Consider the following 21,090-nt stretch of genomic DNA (forward strand, 5'->3'; position numbering starts at 1 on the left):
TTGGGATGCAATTTGTCAATATTGCGCATAGACATGGCTTAACTGTTGGCACAACAGATCACTAGTGTCCTTAAACGAGTACAAAGGTTTCCCTACAATCACAAGGTAGAGGTTCAAGAAAAATCCAGTACATGCTATAATCTCTCACCAGTGAATAAAGTATACACTAGCTGTGCACCAGGGCGTGGGCAATCCATAACTTCGTGGTACATGTATGTTCGTAGCATTAACAGAGTTTTTGGAATATTGGCTTTTACCTTTCTGTACCACATACTGGAGCCCTGCCGTTTAAACCAGTGACAATTTAAGAATGGTCTTCCTTTGGTGTATATAGTCATAAATGTGAATTTGGAATAAGGAAATAGCTGGTGGCTCGTAAAATAATATTTAAAGCCACAAGGGGTTCATTTTTACAACTCCAGTTCTGTCTTACCCGAAAATTTAAAGCAGACCTCTTCCACACCGTCAAGACCCCCCCCCCAAGATTTTTGTTTTTCAAAAAAGTTCAATATAAATCATTTAATGTCCATCGGAAATAAGGATTAATTTTGCCTGGTCTTTTATTGAGGTCTGAAACTGCAAATATTTATGTAAACATTGATATATAAATAGTCCATTTGTATTTTTTTTTCTGAGCCCAGTTGGTTTCTTCAAAATGTGCTTTGGTTTAAAAAATAGTTTATGGATTTGGGTACAAGCTTTATTTTTTGTATTTTTTTTTTCTGGTTTTATAATACATCCTTGTTTATTATACATTTTTAAAAATGTTTCCTGTTACTCCGAAAAAAACAAAAACAAAATAGTAATATTTCAGGAACTGAATATGCGTTTTTCATTGCCCACTTTGTTGAACTGAGAATTTTCTACATTTCATATTTAACAGCAGGTTTTGAGTACGCATAATATAACCCCATCCCCTCCCAACCCCTCCACCCAGGTCCCAAATCTTATTTTTATTTTTTTAATATGAAACTAGTGTTTTGCTTTTCTCATAAAATACAGAAAAATGTTTGATACAATACTATGTCATAGAAATGTGGCTGAAAGTTTGGTGCCCAGAGGTAGCCAGTCCCTGAAGTTTGAGAAATATTGTTATTAATGTCACAGTTTGGAAATGTTTGTTTCCGTAATATTCATTCAATAGAACACAAACCACGAACCTACTTAACTAGCTTAAAGAAAAAAAAAAATACTAAGCTCTCCATTTGTACAATACTCAACTATACACAGACATTGTGTCGATATTAAGTGCTGAGAAAAAGAAAAAAACGTATACATAAAAAAAAAAAGTAAAAGTATTCTGGGAGTTAAGTTTAAGATTCTACGATGAGGAAGGTGCCGTTGCTAGCTGGAAGAGGGTGCAATGGGTAAACTCCTACATTAATTGTGGAAGCAATGAGTTAGTTTTGGTGAGATGCATCACTTTTTTTGGCTTTAAACAATATGGATGCCAACCACAATGTTGGAGAATAATCCCAGAAAACAGCAAGCACAGTTTACATAACAAGACTCTAGCTTCTGGAAGCAAACAGATTAGATTACACAGTTATGGGGTTCACTTTTTATATAATACCAAGGCTCTGTAAAATCACGATAACAAGAAGATTATTTTTATTGGTGTATATATAGGGACAAATCACAATGCTCTATAAACGCCCAAGCTTTGATCTTCCAGTCTGATAAATCCTGACCATTCTGGCAGCTACGTTATTCCCTCCAACATGCTACCTCCACTACATAGATAAAATGTTAGGAACTACAGTCTCACTTTGGCAAAGTTTTTTTTTTTTTTCTTTATGGCCTTCAGCATATCTATCACAGATCTGTGGATGTTACTTGTTCAAAGTCACAAAATTCTCAAGCATTATGTCCCACCATCCCCATGTAGAGCCTGATTAGGGATTATATCATACATGTATTTATTAATTCCCATAATGAAAGTACAAAAAAAAAAACCTGTTAAAGGGAAACCACAGGGGAATACTTTATATTTTATGGAAAAGCAGGAAGCCACTTGATGTGTTCTTTTCTGGTTACCCACAATTTCTTAGATGTAAATGTGCAGATTCAAATATCTACATTCAAGAGCGCTTAAAATGGAATTATAAATCATAACTCCTTTTTTTCTTTGGACTCTGCACTCTGACTTCTTATATATTACAGTAATATTGGGCAGGATATTCTTCAAGGATACAAAATATATCTTTTTTTTTTATTGATAAAAATTCACATCATGGTTTCCTTTTAATTAGCCTCTTCACAACTCATTGCTTCCAGATCACTGCATATATATGACTCTAGTAATCTCATTAGTTGACATAAAATATCATGCTCACATAGGACTGAGCTTTTAACACCCAAAAACCATACCGGGGGAGGGGGGGTGGGGGAGAAAAAACAAAAAAACAAAAAAAAAACTCCCAACACATTAACAGCGACATCAGGCGGAGAATATCCTGTATGCCACTATATTGGCCTCTTATGTCTTTAGTATTTAAGTTTTTGGTCATTTAAAAAATTAAATAGATTAATATTTGTACGCAGGTAAAACTATTTTTTGTACCACCAACCCCAACCTGCTCACGGCATTCAGCTGGAAGGGGGAGCCCATAGGAAAGCCCCAAAGTTTGACGCTCACCATTATTTGCAAAGGATGAAAATGGTAAATGTGTTCCACATTCAGTAATTTGAGGTTTACAGGTTTTTCATCTTTCTGAAAGATTTGCTATGGCAGAAAAGCCCCACAGAGAGACTTCAGATTTAAAAACTCCCCTGAACAAGGACGACCACTTCTACTGACAAGGGGGCCAATGACCCATTATACGCTAAATGAGTTTTTATGGTTTACATAATTAAACTAGAATGCAGTGATTTTTCACCCTGGCATCTGCCTACAGGTAAAAAAAAAAAAGAAAAAAGTAAAGTATTGTCAACCATCCTTTACAGATGTATACTTTTTTATATTTTTAGTATAAAACAGAACACTAATTGGACTGTTATTGGACAGGTCATGTTCATCTGTTGAAGAAACATAGCAAGATTATCTTTAATCCTACAATTTGTACAAATGCTTTCAAAAGTAATTTATTTACCACACTAAGATGATCTTCGGTTTACTATAAACTGGAAAAAAAAAAAAAACAATCAACCATAAATGCGCTCCACACAAAAAAGTGGTTCAAATAAAGTACTGTACACATCAAAAGAATGATTTTGGAAGATAAAACTTCAGTTATATGATGTTGTAGCCCTGCATGTGCCTTAGGGTGAAGCTGCATTTTCCTTGAATGGAATGGGTTATGAAAGTGGAGGTGTAAGTCGTATGCCCTCTAGAAGAGCATCTAGAATACCCAAGCTAAACAAGAGGGGCCCTTAGTCACCACCTAGAGGGGCAAAGGGCTTAATTTTGGTTTTTTTCTAATTTGATTTCTTTGGCCTATCTTTGGAAGGCATGGGCTGGGAGAGGGTGGTCATTTTCTTAGAGCATCGGCTTTTCTTTTTTTTTATGTTTCCCATTTAATTTAAACGTCCAAAATGTACATATTTACTTACATGAAGAAAAAAAAAAAGTGAAAAATATCAAGATCTACTTGAAAAACCTGCTTACTAAAAAGCATCCCATTTATCAAGATTTTAAGAGGTAGCAACAAAAAAAAATGTACTAATTCATAGCATCCCATTCAGCGTACAGCTCTCTGCACAGAAAACGGGACAGGCTGACACATGCACTCACACACACAGAAAGGGGAGCAACTTGTGGGGCCATCAAAAAGAGCTTGTCCTGAATGACTATTTGGTTCATTACCCTTTGCTACCAGACTGTACAGTATTGCAAAAAAAAAAAAAAAATGCTTTCTTTGTGACATTGAGCAATTTACCTGTGTCTTGTCACTGTATTCAGGGCCACATAGAAGAAGCACTATATTCGCTGATGTGGCACTCTGAGCATTTAACAGCACGTGGTATGTATGTACCCACTCCTCATCAGAACCCCAACAATGCATACATACGATGAGAAAAGCAAAAATTCAAACCTAACCCCCACCAAAAGATAACCCCCTCCCCCTCAAAATCTTCCAGTTTAAAATTCACAGATTCAAGAGTAAATCAAACAAGTCTCCAATAACTTAGAGACAGGTACCTATAACGCACAGGAAAACAAAAACACAGAAGTGTGGCTAAACAATAACAGACTCCCCTCCCACTGGTTCACGTGGGTGCACCTGTTGAACACAAAGTTTCCAGTCAATGATGAAAGGGTGTTAAGGTTACCGAGAAGAAAAAAATACTAGGGAACATGCAAAAAATTCACAGCCATGAACCACTGAGAGCCTCAGGAAAGTACCAGCCAGCCTCAACTACCTAGTCATTGGTGTGAAAAAGAGGTACGTGGCATGGTCCAGCCTTGGAACCCTCTGTGGTAACCAGGGGAGGGAGTTGTGAGGTTGCCTTGGTTTTCATACACTGATCAACACAAAAGGCCAGCATCTTTTAAGGCTGGACATATGTAAGCGTGCCAAGATGCAGAAAGGAGGTGGACAAGAGGGTACAGGATAACATGCCACACATTAACTTGCCATTATTTCCCCTGTCCCAAATTTACCCCACATCCCCACAAGACCATAGGACTGACTGCAAAAAATGATGCTTCCCTGCATTTGAGAATGAATGACAGTACCCCCTGCCAGCATCATGCAGGTATAGTGCAGCCTATTTCTTATTAACAGGGGCCATAAAGTCTTTGTGTAGGAGCTTGGGGGATGGAAAGTAAAAGGGGGCGACAAGGATTTCATGCCAAAACTCGTCTGAGTTTCATGGAGGAAAGCTGAGGTGCAACATTGACTTCCTACGTACCATAAGTTGAGAAGTCATCTTACGTTATATGTTAAAGCTCAGGTGAGGCTTTACACCCCCTCTCTACCATCTCTGATACGACCTAACTGGAAAACAGGGTACCCTTAAAGCAGCAAGTCATCAGGAAGGTAAATTGGTTTGTGTGTGTGAGTTTGTGTGCACAAGAGAAGCACATTCTTAGGATGTCTTGTGAGTCTTTGGTTTATGATGGGGAGGTGTGCATACGCAAGTGACTGATCAAGTTGCGCTGCTGGGTGAATTTACCCCCGCAAAGCTGACATTCATAGGGCTTTTCCCCTGAGTGGACACGCATGTGCTCGGTCAGTCGATATTGCCTTGTAAAGCGCATCCCGCACTCTTCACAGGCAAAGGGCTTAAGCCCTAGGTGGCTCCTCATATGGCGGGTCATTGTGCCCCGCTGGGTAAACATCTTACCACAGATGTTACAGGGGAAGGGACGGGTCAGCCAGTGTGTCTTCTCATGCTGTCGCAAGGTGGCTGGATCCTTGTAACTCCTCTCACACACCGAACACTTGAACGGCCGCGATTCATTAGGAAAGGTGGTGTTGGGAGTAGACAAATCCTCTGCTTCGTCTTTACTATAGGAATCTTCCTCTTTGATATACAGCTCTTCTTCGGTGTGTGTTTCCACATGAGCATTCAGTTGCTCAGAGTTGGGAAAGCCTTTCCCGCATGGTATACAGACATATAGGTTATCCCCGAATGGCACAGTCTCAAAACCTTCCTGCCGATAGACGTAATTGGCATTTGGATGCTCGTTGCACTCATTGTCACTATGCCCACTTTCTTCACTGTTGTCCTTGCCATTCTCCATCTCCTCCTTGCAATGGAAGGTTTGGTCGGAGCCATAGACTCCCCCAGAATTTCTTTCCTTTGACAAAGGCCCAACAATCACTCCGTTGGGTATGGCCCCTCCTTCTTCTACAGACTTCTCGTCTTCTTTTCTGTCCCACTCCTTTTTACGGGAGGTAAGGCGGAGGTTTTTCTTTGGCCCCGCTTCAGAATGGTTTTCATCCAATTCCATTGGTTCATTCAGTTCTCTGTTCTGGAGGGCGGATTCTTCATATGAGGCACTGTTGGTTACAGATGCTGAGGCAGATTGGGGAGAGCCTGCACGGCTGTCTGAATGCGTAACTTCATCTTGTGCAGGTAAAGGGCTTTTTTTTGAAAGGTCAAGGCCTAGTTCCTGGTCACTCCCATTAGTGCTGTTATTGAGGCTGTTGTTGCTCCCTGCCCCTCTTTTCAAAGGGTGGTTGTTTTCCTGCTTGGATGTCCCTACAAAGATCTCATCTTCTGGCCCTGAAACTTTGGATAATTCATTTGGGTGTGATTCCTTGGAGTCATCTACAGACCCAGAGAACCGCATGTGGGAAAGTTGAGGAGCAGAGAGCCTATGACTCCTTCCAACCCTGCCTATGCTAGGCACTCCCAGCTTACCAACAAATGGCTTTCCACCACGCTTCAGTTTCTTACGGCAGAGAGCTGCCAAGTCATGGAGTTGGAGGTAGCTTGCAGCAGTGAGTAGAGCATTGAAGTTTTGCTCTCCTGGTTGCTCAGATGGTAAAAGTTTACCAGTGTAGATAAAGTCCAGAATTTGTCGGAAAACTGCTGGATTCACCATGTCCGTATCCAAATTAATTAGGTTGTCATGGAGAACAAGGGACTTAAAGTACATGCTGCTGGCGGCCAAAATATTCTTGTGTGCCCGGAACAGGGCATTTTCTACTACAATGATGACATCGCAAAGGAAGCCTTTGGCTCTTTGCTGGTTCAGCTGAAGCAGCAGTTGTTTGGCATGGTTTGGCAGATCCATTTCCACCGTGTTCTTTAATGTGCTCAGCCTGTGCAAGACAAAGAAAAAAAACAAAAACATTTTAGAAGTTATGTCACACATCTTTGCCAAAAGGAAAATAACTGTGGAAGGCACTCTTAAGTGGGCCTCAACACAAACTACTGAAAGAAAATAAAAAATATTACCTAAGATACTTTGACCGCTATGTGTTTTTATCTGTATTTTACCCCATGCACTAAACACACTAATTAACCCGCTGTCCTTTAGTATCGGGGAGAAAACACACCAAAACACTATAGGTTATGCTATAGGACAACACTAGCAACACTGATGCTTTTTACATTGAATTTCTAAACCATCGTTTCAGTAAGTGTGTGCGCTTATTATATATAATGTATTAATTTGCAGTATTAGTGCAGCAGCATAAAATAGACTATTTCTTACTTTGCAATGCATATCACACAAAACCCACACATTTCAAAAAGGTAAACCTCAAAAACACTGACCACTTCTGCATTGTGTTTTGAACAAGCGCTTTTCTGCAGTACATACAAAAACGTGACCAGATGCTTCTCCGCAGATGACCAGATTAATTCAGGCACAGGCGTCTCTTGCTGAAACTGCAGTAACCGGCCCTAATTTCACCAATCTGCCCCACCACTTGGGCAACCTATGCATTTGGCTAGGGGAACATCATGAATAGGAGGGTCCAAAACAAAACTGGAGGGCCAGTTGTGAAATACAACACAATCTAAATGTTAAGCAGCTTAATAAACACACACCTTATAGGGAACCAATCAATTCCCTATAAAAGTTGTAGTTATTTCCCTCTAAACACAAATTCGCTATCTAGAACTTGCCTATTTTTACGACATTTTCTTGTTGTGTTTACATATGGTCAAAAACAAACATACACGTTGCTCGGCTGCCTGACTGCAATGTGTTCTACATTAAAAAATACTTCTAAAAAAAAAAAAAAAGTGAATCAGCCAGTGGAAAAACAAAACCCAGCAATTCGTAGAGGAAAATGAGGCCGCAGGACACACAAGCCAGGAATGTATGAACATAACCCAAGCTAGAGCAAAAACTAACCAGAGTCAAGCAGAGTTCAGCAGTAAAAGGTTCTCAGTCAATTTAAACCATATGCAAAGGCCTGCCCGCGGGGCCCACAGAAGAGAGGCAGAGGAGAGGGGGAATAAAGAACAGGGTAGAGGAAAAGAGCAAAAGGAACAGGACATAAGTTGAGCACATTAATGGGGGTTGCAAAATGTGGACCGAGATCAAGAAGCATGAAGGAAGAAGATACGTACAAACATGTGGAACAGGGTGGGGAAAGAGCCATGCATAACACAGGGAGTGTTAGTGAAGTCAGGAATTAGGGAAACGCAGAAACACACAAAGAGTGACTGAGAAATGGAAAGAGTAACTGTTGCTGCTGTAGGCAGCGTCTACATACCAGCAAACATACAGCCAAGTATTGTGGATTTATGGGGAGGGAACCCTCTGCTCACCAAACAGGTCCGCCATTTACAAGCCTCAAAGCAAACCAATGCACAAACAGCCCCATGGAAGACTGTCTTGCAGAGGTAATGGGAAGGTGCAAAACGCATGTAAAAGCACTCATTATGCTTAGTTATTTGACCAAACCAAAAAAACTGTACTAATGCTGAAAAGTTGGAAGGTGTATACTGACTGTAGAATCTCTTTTACGGATAGAGTACTGTTTCGCTCTAACACATACAGATTTCCCTAGACGCCAAGTGTGTTAATCCACTGAAAAGACAGAACTAATCAAGCCACCTTGCTGGTTAAGAGCTTGAGTCTCACTCCAGCAATCAGTAGGATAAGTGACCCTATAAACCCAAAATGCATGCTTACTTCAGATCCTTGGACTCTTCTCAGAAATTCAAGTCCTGATGACAAACTGGAGCTACAGCGACTAGTAACGATATAGAAGCAATGTAATCTTCCACACCTGGATCCAGCACCAAATACACAGGATGAGTGGACTTCATCAAAAATCCAGGAAGCACAACAGAAATCTAGGAAAAGTATTAATATAGCACACAGTGTCCTTGTTTAAAGTCGTTCACAAGTACCTCCTATTTATGCAATATAATCAACCCCTCAGCTAATAAAGCCCAATGAGCACGCTCTACCATATGCTCCATTGTTACAATATTCTTATTCAAGAGCTGCCTCGTATTTGGTTTTGATGGGGCATAAGAGCAAGTGCCCCCGCCACCCCCACCCCCTACTCTTATCCACTCTCCTGGTTTTTCTATCTCAAGTGGGTGGAAAAGTGAAAGAGGGGGAGAAGGGGAAGGAAAAAAAAACAAAAAAAAAAAAGTATTTCAAATAAAATAGCCAATTCGTAAAAAGGAATGAAGAAAAAAATACAAGCGTGTGCTGACACCTGAAGGAGGGGGGGTAGGACATTCTGTCCCCCAAACAGCAGCTGGCACAGGCGGGCACTGCAAAGCATGTAAGCTGGACAAAAGAGACCACACAGACTCTGCAAAATGTGTTTGTGAGTGTATGTGCAGGCTGCCAGGCCCAGCAGGACACCGAGGACTGATCCTATAACAGGGCAGAAAGAGGGACTCTGTTGTACCAAAGTGCAGTTCTGTAAGGCTTCCCAAAAAGCTCTTCAATATACAGAAACAGATGTACCGAGATGAGAACTGAAACATTTGGTACATCATTTTGAGCCTTCTATATAATGAACATTTCCTGTATAATGAGCATTTCTTGCTTAAAGTGCCTCCTAACTGCAAAAAAAGAAAGGAAAAACCCTCAAGGGATAACAGTATCAAAATTGGTGGTCTGCTAGGAGGCATGTGTAGAGAAAGTATACAGCAGACCGCTGTGTTTCCTATAACATTTTCTATCCACTCTTTAGGGATGTCAGCAGAAAAGTTTGAGGCAAGCGGATCCTCAAATTACCATTAATGGTCATCTTATTTCATGAGCTGTCCCCAATGGGTCATCCAGTCCGAGAGGCAGTAGATTGCAATTACGGTAGCTAAAAGACACTTCCCATTGTGATGGCCCACGCGCTGCATGCGCTGTCTGACAGTGGCCTTAGATTTCCCATTTCAAAGGCTGGATTTCATGGTTACCGAACCCTCGCTAGTCTACAACAAATACCTCATCTAGTCATCACAACTCACTGATCAGGAGAACGATTCTACTTCAAAATTTAAGGGACACCACCCAGCACACTGTTTTGAGGGCCTACATAATTAGCAGGGAGCGGTAGAGAAACAAAATCCAAATAAATAACGCTTCAATATTACAGCCGTCCATGAGTTGTCTTTCCTTGTTCAGTTACGTTGAATCAGTAGGGTAATATACAAGCATATAAGTCTATTTATAATGTAGCCACAGAAATATTATTTGATCGAACATATGAAGTCTCCTTGGCCCATTTAGGTCTGATAATTTTTCCCTCCTGTAAAAGACATTAATCCTAATTTAGTTATTTGTCTGGTTTTACATTCAGGATATCCCTATACCCATCCCTTGTATCTTTATATGACCATGACCCCCAAGTTTTAAATGTACCTCTTGCTCAAACATTTCTCCTTCTTTGAAAAATGCCCCCCCCCGCCGTACTTGGTTTTCAGCAGTAATATGGTTAAAGGGATTCAAAAATGAACAGGTTTAAGGAAAATGCTATTCAATTTAACTTTTTCTGTACATTGTACAAAGTATGTTTTTTTTATATTCTTTTTCATAAATAACAGTCTATTCCATAATGACAATTTAAGGGAAGTTGTGAAACTCACGGATTTTACAATAAGTGCATTCAATTTTGAGCATTGTTTAAGCAATAGTTGAGTTAAAAAAGGGACCTTCCTTACAAACGCTGCCCGAATCAGTCAGCTTAAATAAAGTACGTTTCTAATACATAAGATGCTTATTTAAATCTTTATTAAAACTGTATCTCTTTGGGTCTTTTGCCAATCAATATAATAGTTATGAAGATATTCTAATTATTGTATATCTATTTGCCTTCTCTATGTTGCATATTTACACTGTCAGTAGGGTACTTAACTATCAAGGTGTGCCAAGAAGGTTTTTGTTACTATTCTAGGCAGGAAACCATGCAACGTTATTCATGGATGTTCATTAGTTTGCTACGGTTGCGCGTAGACTTTCATAACCAGACTTCAGACAAGGACTAGCCTAAGCCGACACATTATTGCCATTTTTGTGACAATTTATGGCTTGCATAAGGCACCAATATTTTTTATGGCGCACTCTGTGTCACGTGTGGGGCAAGCAGTGGACCGTGTATGCATTAGGAAAAAGGCGATTCCGGCACCTGCCAGAACAATCTGAAAACATATTGAACTACGATAAACACACACAAAATGAAAGTGGATTATGATAAAAATAATTTGTACCGTGTTCATGGTTTTAGCTTCATTAATGCCTGAGGAAGGGACCTAACAACTTGGTCTTGAAAGCTTGCATCATTTTAACTACACTTTTCTCTTCATTAACTATGCAAATTAATTTAAGTTTTTACAAGCGCCAAATAGAACTGTTAAATTATGGAAGGCAGGACACAACATAATAAGCAACTCGCGATTTGTTCCAATGTCCCAGTTACCTAGGACTGTTGGCAACTTTGCATTGGCAATATCTGTTTCGATGCAAAACCACATGTGCAAAAAGATAGGGGGGGGTGCATCTAAACAACACAACACCAGCCACGTTGGTCAACAATGCCTTGTGGCCTAGGACAATGGGTAGGTATCCTGGAGGACTTCTACTTGCTGCCTGGTTCTAAGTATTTGTCCCTTAGCAGATGAAGGCCATTTTTATTTCAGAAGCTAATTATACCGCAGAAGAAAGGATCAGAAATCTGTGGGATCCCGTTATTAAGCCATATAACACTCCATGGGTCCAGTGGATGTCAGGAGGGAAGGGGTGGCAGAGCAGGCATCACAAAGCTACCCAACCCAAGGGATAGTCTCTCGCGGAAGGGGTGTGCATGTCAGAACTTTCTTACAGTAAGATAGTAGGAATAGTTCAGGTGCGTGTGTCAGAATAGGGGGAGGGGAACTGTTTGACAGAGGATTTTTATGAAAGCAAACATTTGTTGCTAGAAGGGGACTGCGAATTTAGTTACTGAAATGCAAGAGAACACCTGCCAGGTGGGGTGGGGCAGAGGCTGCCTGAAGCATTACAGGTAATGTGGGAGAGTGGCACCCAACCCACAGCTATAATGCCTTCATGTCTGCTAAGAACTGCAGCGTGTATGTGATAAAGGTTAGTATTCATGGACTAACTCCGACCATCGCCTAATTAAATATTTAATGGGCTGGCATATATATTATATACATACATACACACACAAACCAAAGGGAGTGGCTGCACACTCAGAAACACTGTTAGTATACACAGGCTTTTATTTGCCCGGGTGCTCCAAAAAAAAATTATAAAAAAAAAATATATATATATCTATATCTATATCTCCAAAGAGAAATGGGCACTCACGGGTCTTTGTAGTAAAGTGCGTTTAACACCAATTTATCTGAATCAGCACGGCCAACATTTGGACCACCCCCGGGTCTTGAGAAAGGAATATATATATTGTAACCAAAGAAAAATGGTCACTGGCGTTAAACGCACTTTACTACAAAGACCTGTGAGTGACCATTTTTCTTTGGTTACAATAAATATATACACACACATATATACTCGATACTGCAGAGAACTGTAAAATGCTAAGTTTATTAATATTCTAATGAAGATATGTATTGGCATAGATATTTATATAATGGACGGTAAAGCAGTAATAATTTCAATGGTTTTAAACCATAATCTAAGATCATAGTCTGCCACAATGTAAAACAAGAAATCAGGTCCAAAATAGTGACCCAATTGAAGTAAGGATTGATATGTGGAGGCAGTGTGAAAGACTGTATACTATTAGATATAAATAATTAAATCATGGATTTATAATGTAGATCTAACAGTTACTTACACGTGACATGTGGAAACATGTTCCAGGGCATCACTGAAATTCTACTGAAGAATGCTTATAACATCACAAGTCCCTGTATTGTGAACAACTAACAGTGCGCTAGTAGTTACCGGTCACTTCATTAAATTGGATCATTCCCTCTAACTTCATATTGCACAAACATGCGATTGTTGCAAACCAGGAGTGGTTGATGATACATGTTAACAGAGATTAAAGAGAAGACAAGTATGTCCAAAGCAAGGCTGGCCGAGCGATGGGACGCTTGAGCCCTGGAGGGCTATTAACGGGCTAAAATGAAAAAAAACACACACACACACACACACACACACACACACACACACACACACACACACACACACACACACACACACACACACACACACACACACACACACACACACACACACTGACCGGCGCAACTTTGATTAACCAGGAATGTTTTCAAATTTTTTGCATAGTCTGGGGTAGACTAAAGAATAGAAATAAACAAATTTCACATAAAAAAAAAAGCTTTCTACTAGACAAATATATATATGTATATGTTCATGTTATCCATTTAGAAAATCCCTAAAATAAATGTAAGTATTTCCCCAAATGTATACAGCATTGTTATACTTTTTAAACATTAACAATGCTAGAAAACATACAGACCACAAGTCAATGCACTTTTAGCAATAAATTCCAGGCACACCCTGGCAGAGAAACACTCACGCCCTGGTTGACTGAATAAAAACATAATATTTTGAAAGAAATATATGTCGGGGTTTACCTATTAGGGGGAGGTTTGCTATAAGTGGGGATCTCTCCTCAGTTCGGCAGAGGTTACGTTTCCAGCCCAATAGTCTCATATCAGGGCTAAGCGTGGCACACCCCGGAGCACGGATCCATATCTGCCATGGGTACTCTGATCTTTGGACAGTCACTTCTGCAAACAAACAGCACAGACTGTACCTGAAATGCATTACCATGCAGGGTACAGGTCTCCCTTTAATGCATATGGATGTGTTTTTGGACCGGGAGGGTTTATTCCTCTTCCTTTTAAGTCTAATCGTGCTCGTGCCTGTGATCAGACTTGAAAGAGCCTGAAACATGTTACAGACACAATAAATGTGTTGCCAGATTTGCATTTCCAGGAGTGCTGGGTGCCTGTGTTTCTATAAGTGAATGTGCTCCAAAAGGAGTGGTCCCATAGAGCCCAAACACAAAAAGGTGTCCAGGTGGGTATCTAGGTGCTTTGTTACGCATCTACCGTGCAAACCCATCCCCCAGCCACCTCTCACCCTCCAACTTGCCCAGCAGGCGTCTCAGGCTCTGTGGAATGCAGATCAGCCCCAGGCACCAGCTCAGGACCTTCCCAAAGCAACTGTTTGCCAACTCTGTATGCCTTTTACACGCAGGCTTTGTGAGTAACAAATGGGGAGGGGGTGCAGTGGGGTAGAGAAGATACAGTTTCCGTGTATACATTTATCTGCAAATGCACACCGTGCCAATACATTAGCATAAAACGCACCAAACTATATATTTGGGCAACAACCATGAAAATGTATTCAAAACAAACAAAAAAACACATTTACCAACCAGGTTGCTATTTGCTGGGTTCCTAGCTGGGTTTTTTTGCCAAAGTGTCTCTCAAGATCTGCATATATTTCCCAAGTCTTCCTGTGTTAGTGAAAGGTGGCTGGCTACAATTAGGAGACACCAACACCCACAGATGCTATTGCTACACACATAGGTGATGATTACGTCATATTAATATACATGCGATGCCAATGGGCAGGACCCATAAAGGTAGTTTACTTTTAGTGTGTGTGTGATATATATATATATATATATATATATATATATATATATATATATATACACACACACACACACACACACACACATATATATACACACACACACACACACACACACACACACACACACACACACTAGACCTAATCCTTGATATGCAAATATTTAGTATTAACAACATTGTACACGTTTCCCTTTAAATATATATTTGTCCAATACAGAAGATACTTAATTCCAGATAACTAGGGCTTAGAACCTAGTTAAAATACTAATTGGCAATCTAAATCATTATACTTCAATTAGGGCATTAAGTATATCTAGATCCCGGGACTCATGATTCCATTAATACGGGGAACACAAGCTTGTATTCTTTATCCAAGTAACATGAATGTGTAATGATGTTATTGCAGCAAAGCAGCTGCATCGAGAGACTGCTTCTCTTTCACATGTGGCAGCGAGCTATTACCAATGCCCCTCGATGGTTAATATATTACAAATTACCTACTGAAACAGACACTTCAGCTACAAGCCCCTGGGGTCTGGTGTAGGCAAGAGCAGTATCAGAACATCTATTCATAATAATTGTCCTGGACCCTTCACACGGTCTTACGAAAGCGTTTCACCTGCTAAAAATCTGTTGTATAGGAGTTCTAGTCGTTCATAACAGAAATAACTATAAATCATAAAAACGGCCAAACCGGCACTTGGTACGAAGGATACCCAGAGGGAAGACCCCCTCTGCACAGTGAAAGCAGGCAGATAAAATAAACCCCAAAAGACTAGAATGAAGTCATTTTACCTATGTAAATCAGTAATAGTAACTATATTCTTTCAGACTGTTGCTGCAGAAAATACAGATCACTTTTTATTTGTACCTGTGTACATAGTAATGCTTTAAAAGGTGCAACTTGGTGAAGTACACAAAATATTCAGCTTTGTTGTTGCAGAGCACACCTACATTTTAACTTTACTCGGGCAGTGACCCATTCATACATTTGAAAGGAATCCAAGGTTAAACAAAGCTGATCCAGGGTTGCTCCACGCTCTGTCCATCATTAAATATACTATGTGAACTATGCCAGGTGATGACCTTTGTCATGTTCCTGCCTGCTCTGCTCCTGCTTTATGTATCGTGCTAATAAATGCATAGTTTTATGTAACAGCCATATAAAGTGGACTCTGACCATGTACCGCTAATAGATAACTGGGATATGCCCTATGGAGCAGCGTCATGCCTGCAGAGTCCAGTGGGCACCCCATTACACAACAGAGGAGTTTTTATTAACAAAAACTACTTTCTGGAATATCAGAGGAAATGGTCTAGTGGCCATCACTGAGCTATCAAGTGCCACCGAGTTTGTCTGAAAACTATCCCAGGAACAGACACTACATAAACCGATCAAATTCAGCTCCAAATGTTTCAGGCTAGTGTCAACACCAGACATGGCACAAAGTGGCACCCGGGACCGTGCGGATGTTCTCTTTTAGCCCAGTGAAACTGGCAGTGGTTAACCCAAGGTCCCTGGGAGTAACACACGGTGATGCAACTGGATGGGTGACCAGCCGTTTGTTGGCAACTTGGAGCTCCCATAGCCAGGTTTCGGAATCCATTGCAGTGCGTGGTGAGGAATGAAATTAGTAGGAGCGGTGTGATCTGTTAGTTCAGTTACTTTATAAAACAAATGGTTCACCATGATTACATTAATAATATTAGTACATGGGTACCGCAAGATTACCCAGCTGCTGCAAATATTGGCATTAAATTGCCCATTACTACATTAAAGGGGACATTCCTGCACATATTTCAATATTAGCTCAGTCAGTGTACAAAGCAAAAGCTACTACACTTAGTGAATCTGTCACTATCAAAATCTACAATTTAGAAGCCCAACTAAACCTAAAGAAATATTAATGTCAGGTTTTATTTTTATTTCTTTCCTCCTTCAGCCAGTCCTCTTTTTGGTCACCAGCCTATTTTGGTAGAAACATTTCAGGCACTGTGATGGGTCTGCATAGCAAAATCCAGTAAAAGAAAATGGTGCGAATCAAAAGTACCCTCCCCATGCATATGCTAATATGCGGTTTGGAACAGGTACAGCCACAATTAGCTTCCTGCATCCAAAAACTATAGCGGCTTATCGAGTTTCACACCAATCTGGCAGAGCACCTACATCAGTTGCGTTTTGTGGTCAGTCCAAAACAATAAAACAAACTTCCCATTAATGGCTTTTGTGCACAGATGCCCTTTCTGCTGCAAGGTAAGCCAGCCTTTCATCATCCCCAACCCCCCGCCCACCCAGGAAGGTGCCAGTAATTTGTTTAAAAGGCTGCAGGCAAAACAATACCCAGAGAACATGCGGTTAGCAAGCATTCCTAGAAGGCCAGGTATGGAATATAACCCTTTCCGTTCTGCTGCGCAGCGCAGCGGAGATCCATCCACCTTCTGCATTCTATAAACAGGTAAATATGGACTGAACCATGCATTGTGTAGAAGACAGCAATATGAAACATATTTCTGTAAGACAATCTCAGAGGCGTCCTATTACATTGCATTTGAGGTGTTTTGAATAGCACGTCCAACGGAAGAAGAAAAAAAATATATATCCAAGGTGCAGACCTTGATTAGGATCTGCCGTTTATAAGTGAACTGGGCGCCCTCTGGTAAAGCTGGAAGCCTTATGTCGGATTATCTCTAAGGATTCTTTGTAACCATGGAGGCCGAGTACAATAAACAGTGGCACTTTGTGAGACTTGCAATGTTTGTACCTACCTACCAATATTTATAGAAATGATAAAGATACAGAGACCATATACAACAAAGGCTGATCGGGAGACTACAGGACATTCGACTTCCCCAGATGTTATAGAGGCTGGCATCTGGATTCTTGGTAAATCTATATGATGGAAGCACGGGGTGTACCAGGCTATCCTTTCAATGGCTGGCATAGCCTAGCAGCACTTGAAGAGTTACCGGTTGGTCTGGGTGTGGGGTGCATATTATTTTTGGATTGCACTAACAAAGAAAGTAACTGCTTATTCCATTCAAGGGCAGTGAACGGTCTGGCATTTAAATAAGGGAGGTACTCCTGAAGCAGCAGATGATGCACCATTAGATTTGACACAAGAGCTAGATGGAGAGAGAAACGGAGCCCCTGGCCTCTTGCAGCTGGGACGTAATTAAGGTCTGAAAGTGGTAAGACCAAGAAAAGGGACGCTCACTGGAGGGGGCAGGGTAAAGTGATACAATAATATAGGAAGCAGCCTTACAAGCCAAGGCTGTACGCTCACAGCACATTCTGTAGTGACTCTTTAGTGTTGGAAGATCCAAATTCTGATCCCAACAGAGAAAGACACAATGTAAAACCACTTTGAAATGTCAGAAGGAAAGAAGGATGAAGAATAAAGAAAGGGCCACCATCAGTCCAGCCACTGCCCCCCCCCCCCCCCTCATTTTATTGTACTGTCCTGCTGTCTCGGGTCAAACTGACAGATGCACCTTGCAAAGACCCTAAAGCAGACAGACAATTACTGAATCATACAGCCAAAAAGAAAAGCCCCCTTTTCACCCCTTTAGCGCTAAGAATTTAATCAGTTTAAAAGGACAGAGCAAGCCTTCCATGCATTTTAACTAAAGCAAGCTTGGAAATGAATGATACACTGGACTCACCAAAAGCTCGACTACACTCTCTACCAGACACTTAAATGATTAACATAATAATGACTAAGATGACAGGTTGGATTTTTGTTTAATTTACCATGCAATTTTATGTTTTGAAAAGGATTATGCTTTAACTTACATTATAATGCTGAATTACATTAGTATTCTCTCTATCATGAGCCCTTGAAGCAGACCTGTTGCTTTTCCCAAAAATATAGCATTTTGCAGCTCGGTACACAGCCTACTGATTTATGTTACATATTATGATTACATATGTAAACGCACCACCATAACTTCCTGTTCTAACAATTTGAACACCCCCCCCCTCCCCAAACAACAACTAATTGGTTATCGCTTACTTTGAGGAAATGAGAAAGAAAAAAAAAAAAAAAAAAATCAGGAAAGAAAATGAATTAATCTGCTAAATTCTGCCACCTATAGCCACAGATCTCAATTTACATGACAGCTGAATCTCCCTTCATTAATGACTTTACAATACACTAATCATATATATCATTAATAAAAACAATCACGCATCTAAATTTACTGCTGTACACGATGCCGGCGTCTAAACATTACGTCACCGGAGTCTCCAAATGGCTGGCAGAGCTATTGTTTATATATGCAATATGCAAACATGTTGCAAAATTAATTAAAAAAAAACAATAGGAGATGGTACTTGTTCTAAGACACCCTCCTTTGGAGAAAAGCAATTTTTCACCTCCACTACTCCATGATTTATTACTTATTCCTCAGTGTTCACTAAATTAAAAAAAAAAAAAAAAAAGTGAACTGAAAAAAAATGGCAGAACTGCATCCAAGATTTTAAGGTTTCTTCACCACCATCAGGATATTATAAGCACTTTAACATTAATAGGTCCACTTATCTTGAAATAATAATAATAATATTATTATACATATGATTGAATGATATCTCTGAAGGAAGTAAAGCAGGAAATCAGTTAATTGCCCTGAATAGACAAAGCTGCATCCCAAGCAAGTTACAGGAGCACTACTGTAACATCCCCGTAATAATTAGGCATGAATTATTAAATTGGTTGCCGTCACTGGACAGGTCCCTGGAGTCCATCTATTCACCTCCTCACCCCGAGGTACGCCCTCTAGTGCAGAAGGTCACATGACGTGGAGTCCTCTTTGGATGGATAATGAGGCCTTTTTCATATGCACAAAGAGTCTCCTCTCAGCCCTCCCTCCGCTATATATCTCTGCCCTCATGAGAGGTCTGAGGACCTTTGTCAGAAATCACCCTGCTGCAAGGCTGGAATACCAGATTAATGAACAGAAACAAAACAAACACAGATCACAGCCAAAGAATAAACACTTAAGGGAGGGGGTGTTGGAGACTGGAGCACGCTTCATATACGGACTAAAAATAGTAGTGTGATGTACGATGAATTACCAATATAAGCAATTTGTCGGGAAGACATTGTTTAATCTAATACACTTCCCACAATAATTGGAAGATGTATCAGAATCATGAGACAATATATTTAGCGTAATACATGTTCACCCTCACAGACCAGTAAAAGTCAGAGGAATGGTCTTTCACTTGCATCACAATTTTTTTTTTTTTTCAAAAAAGTGAACGCTTAACAAGCCTGAAAACATTACAAAAATTGCTCCCTGCTATACCTTTCCAGAGCACCGCAGATATGGCAATAGAGCATATGTGACATTAACGTGTTAAAAGAAAACGAGCTGGAAGCTGATAAATAAATACGCCCATCAGGAACGCTGCCAGTTTGCCAACGCAAGCCTGTTTTGCTTTCAGCGTGTGAATGACCTGGAGCGAAGGAAATGCTTTTCCAGGAATTTCTGACACTCTGCGCCATTCACGCTATGCAAGCTGGCATCTGCCCATGTAACCCAAGAGGGCAGCCAGAAACCATAGACAATGGATCTCGTGCCGAAGAAGCAGCTGCCTGCTCGGTGTCTGGGGGCCCCTGACACTGCCCTATACTGCAAAGAAAAGACAGAGGGCAAGAAGTTTACAATTTATCTTGAAATTGCTCCAGCACAATGCAAAATATTGAGAAGCCTCTTCCAATGAAACACTGCTCATCTCTAAAGCATGCCTACGGTGCAGCTAAGCACATATTTTAGCCTTATTATCATTGTGCATTTTGTGTAGGTTTCCCCAATGTTAGCTTTCTGTACCGACCCAATATACAGGGTATACAAGATTGTAAGCTTGCGAGGAGGGCCCTCTCTACTTAATGTGTCGGTTTGTCTTAGTCTGTCAATTCTAGTCTTGTCATACCCCTTGAATATATGTATTGTAAGACAGTGCCTAAATTGTTGGAGATAAATAAATAATATGTGCCAACAGTGATATATACATACAGGTTTTTTTTGTTTGTTTTTTTGTTTTAAGTAACTTTCGTGTAAACGTGGACCTGGATTTCATACACACATCAAAAAAACTAGGACTGGAAAATACTAGGCTGTAAAACCATTATACACATTTTCCTGTCATCCATACACAGATCTCCATCTCAAGCTGTACTAACGGGGTGCATATGAAATGACGGGCAATCTCTGGCATTCTAACATCCAGCAGAGGATATTACAAGATACACAACACATGTAAAGCTCAATGGTCCCCTGCCCTACCTTATGCAAACCGGCTTCTCCCGCTGAGTTCCCTCAGTCTGGATTACAGCCAGCGCTATTAAAAGGCCCTGCAGTTTGGAATGCTTTCAATGCACTTCCTCTACACAGGCTGATTCATGCTTTACAAGACTGACCTACGTGTAACAGTCACACGGATGCAAGACAGCCACCTCCTTTCAGATACGGTCAGCGTACTGCCCTGGTCTCCTAAACGGCAGTGCATGAAAAACCATTAGATCCAGGACAGTGCCCGTTAACCCTTTAGGCACTGGAGGAAAAAAAATGGGTGGCATTTCCACGACCGCGCTCAACATAATCAAATAATATATAACT

The 21,090-nt window shown here is 40.5% G+C and overlaps 1 pseudogene; it reads right to left on the bottom strand.

Annotated features, from left to right (window-relative positions):
• Positions 1-5,056: 5,056 nt before the first annotated feature.
• Positions 5,057-6,688, bottom strand: LOC149290340 (hypermethylated in cancer 2 protein pseudogene; annotated as a pseudogene).
• Positions 6,689-21,090: the final 14,402 nt, after the last annotated feature.

The sequence above is a fragment of the Sceloporus occidentalis genome, unplaced genomic scaffold (assembly GCF_023333645.1).
Source record: "Sceloporus occidentalis isolate IW3139 unplaced genomic scaffold, rSceOcc1.0.p SCAF_40, whole genome shotgun sequence".
NCBI classification, from domain to species: domain Eukaryota; kingdom Metazoa; phylum Chordata; class Lepidosauria; order Squamata; family Phrynosomatidae; genus Sceloporus; species Sceloporus occidentalis.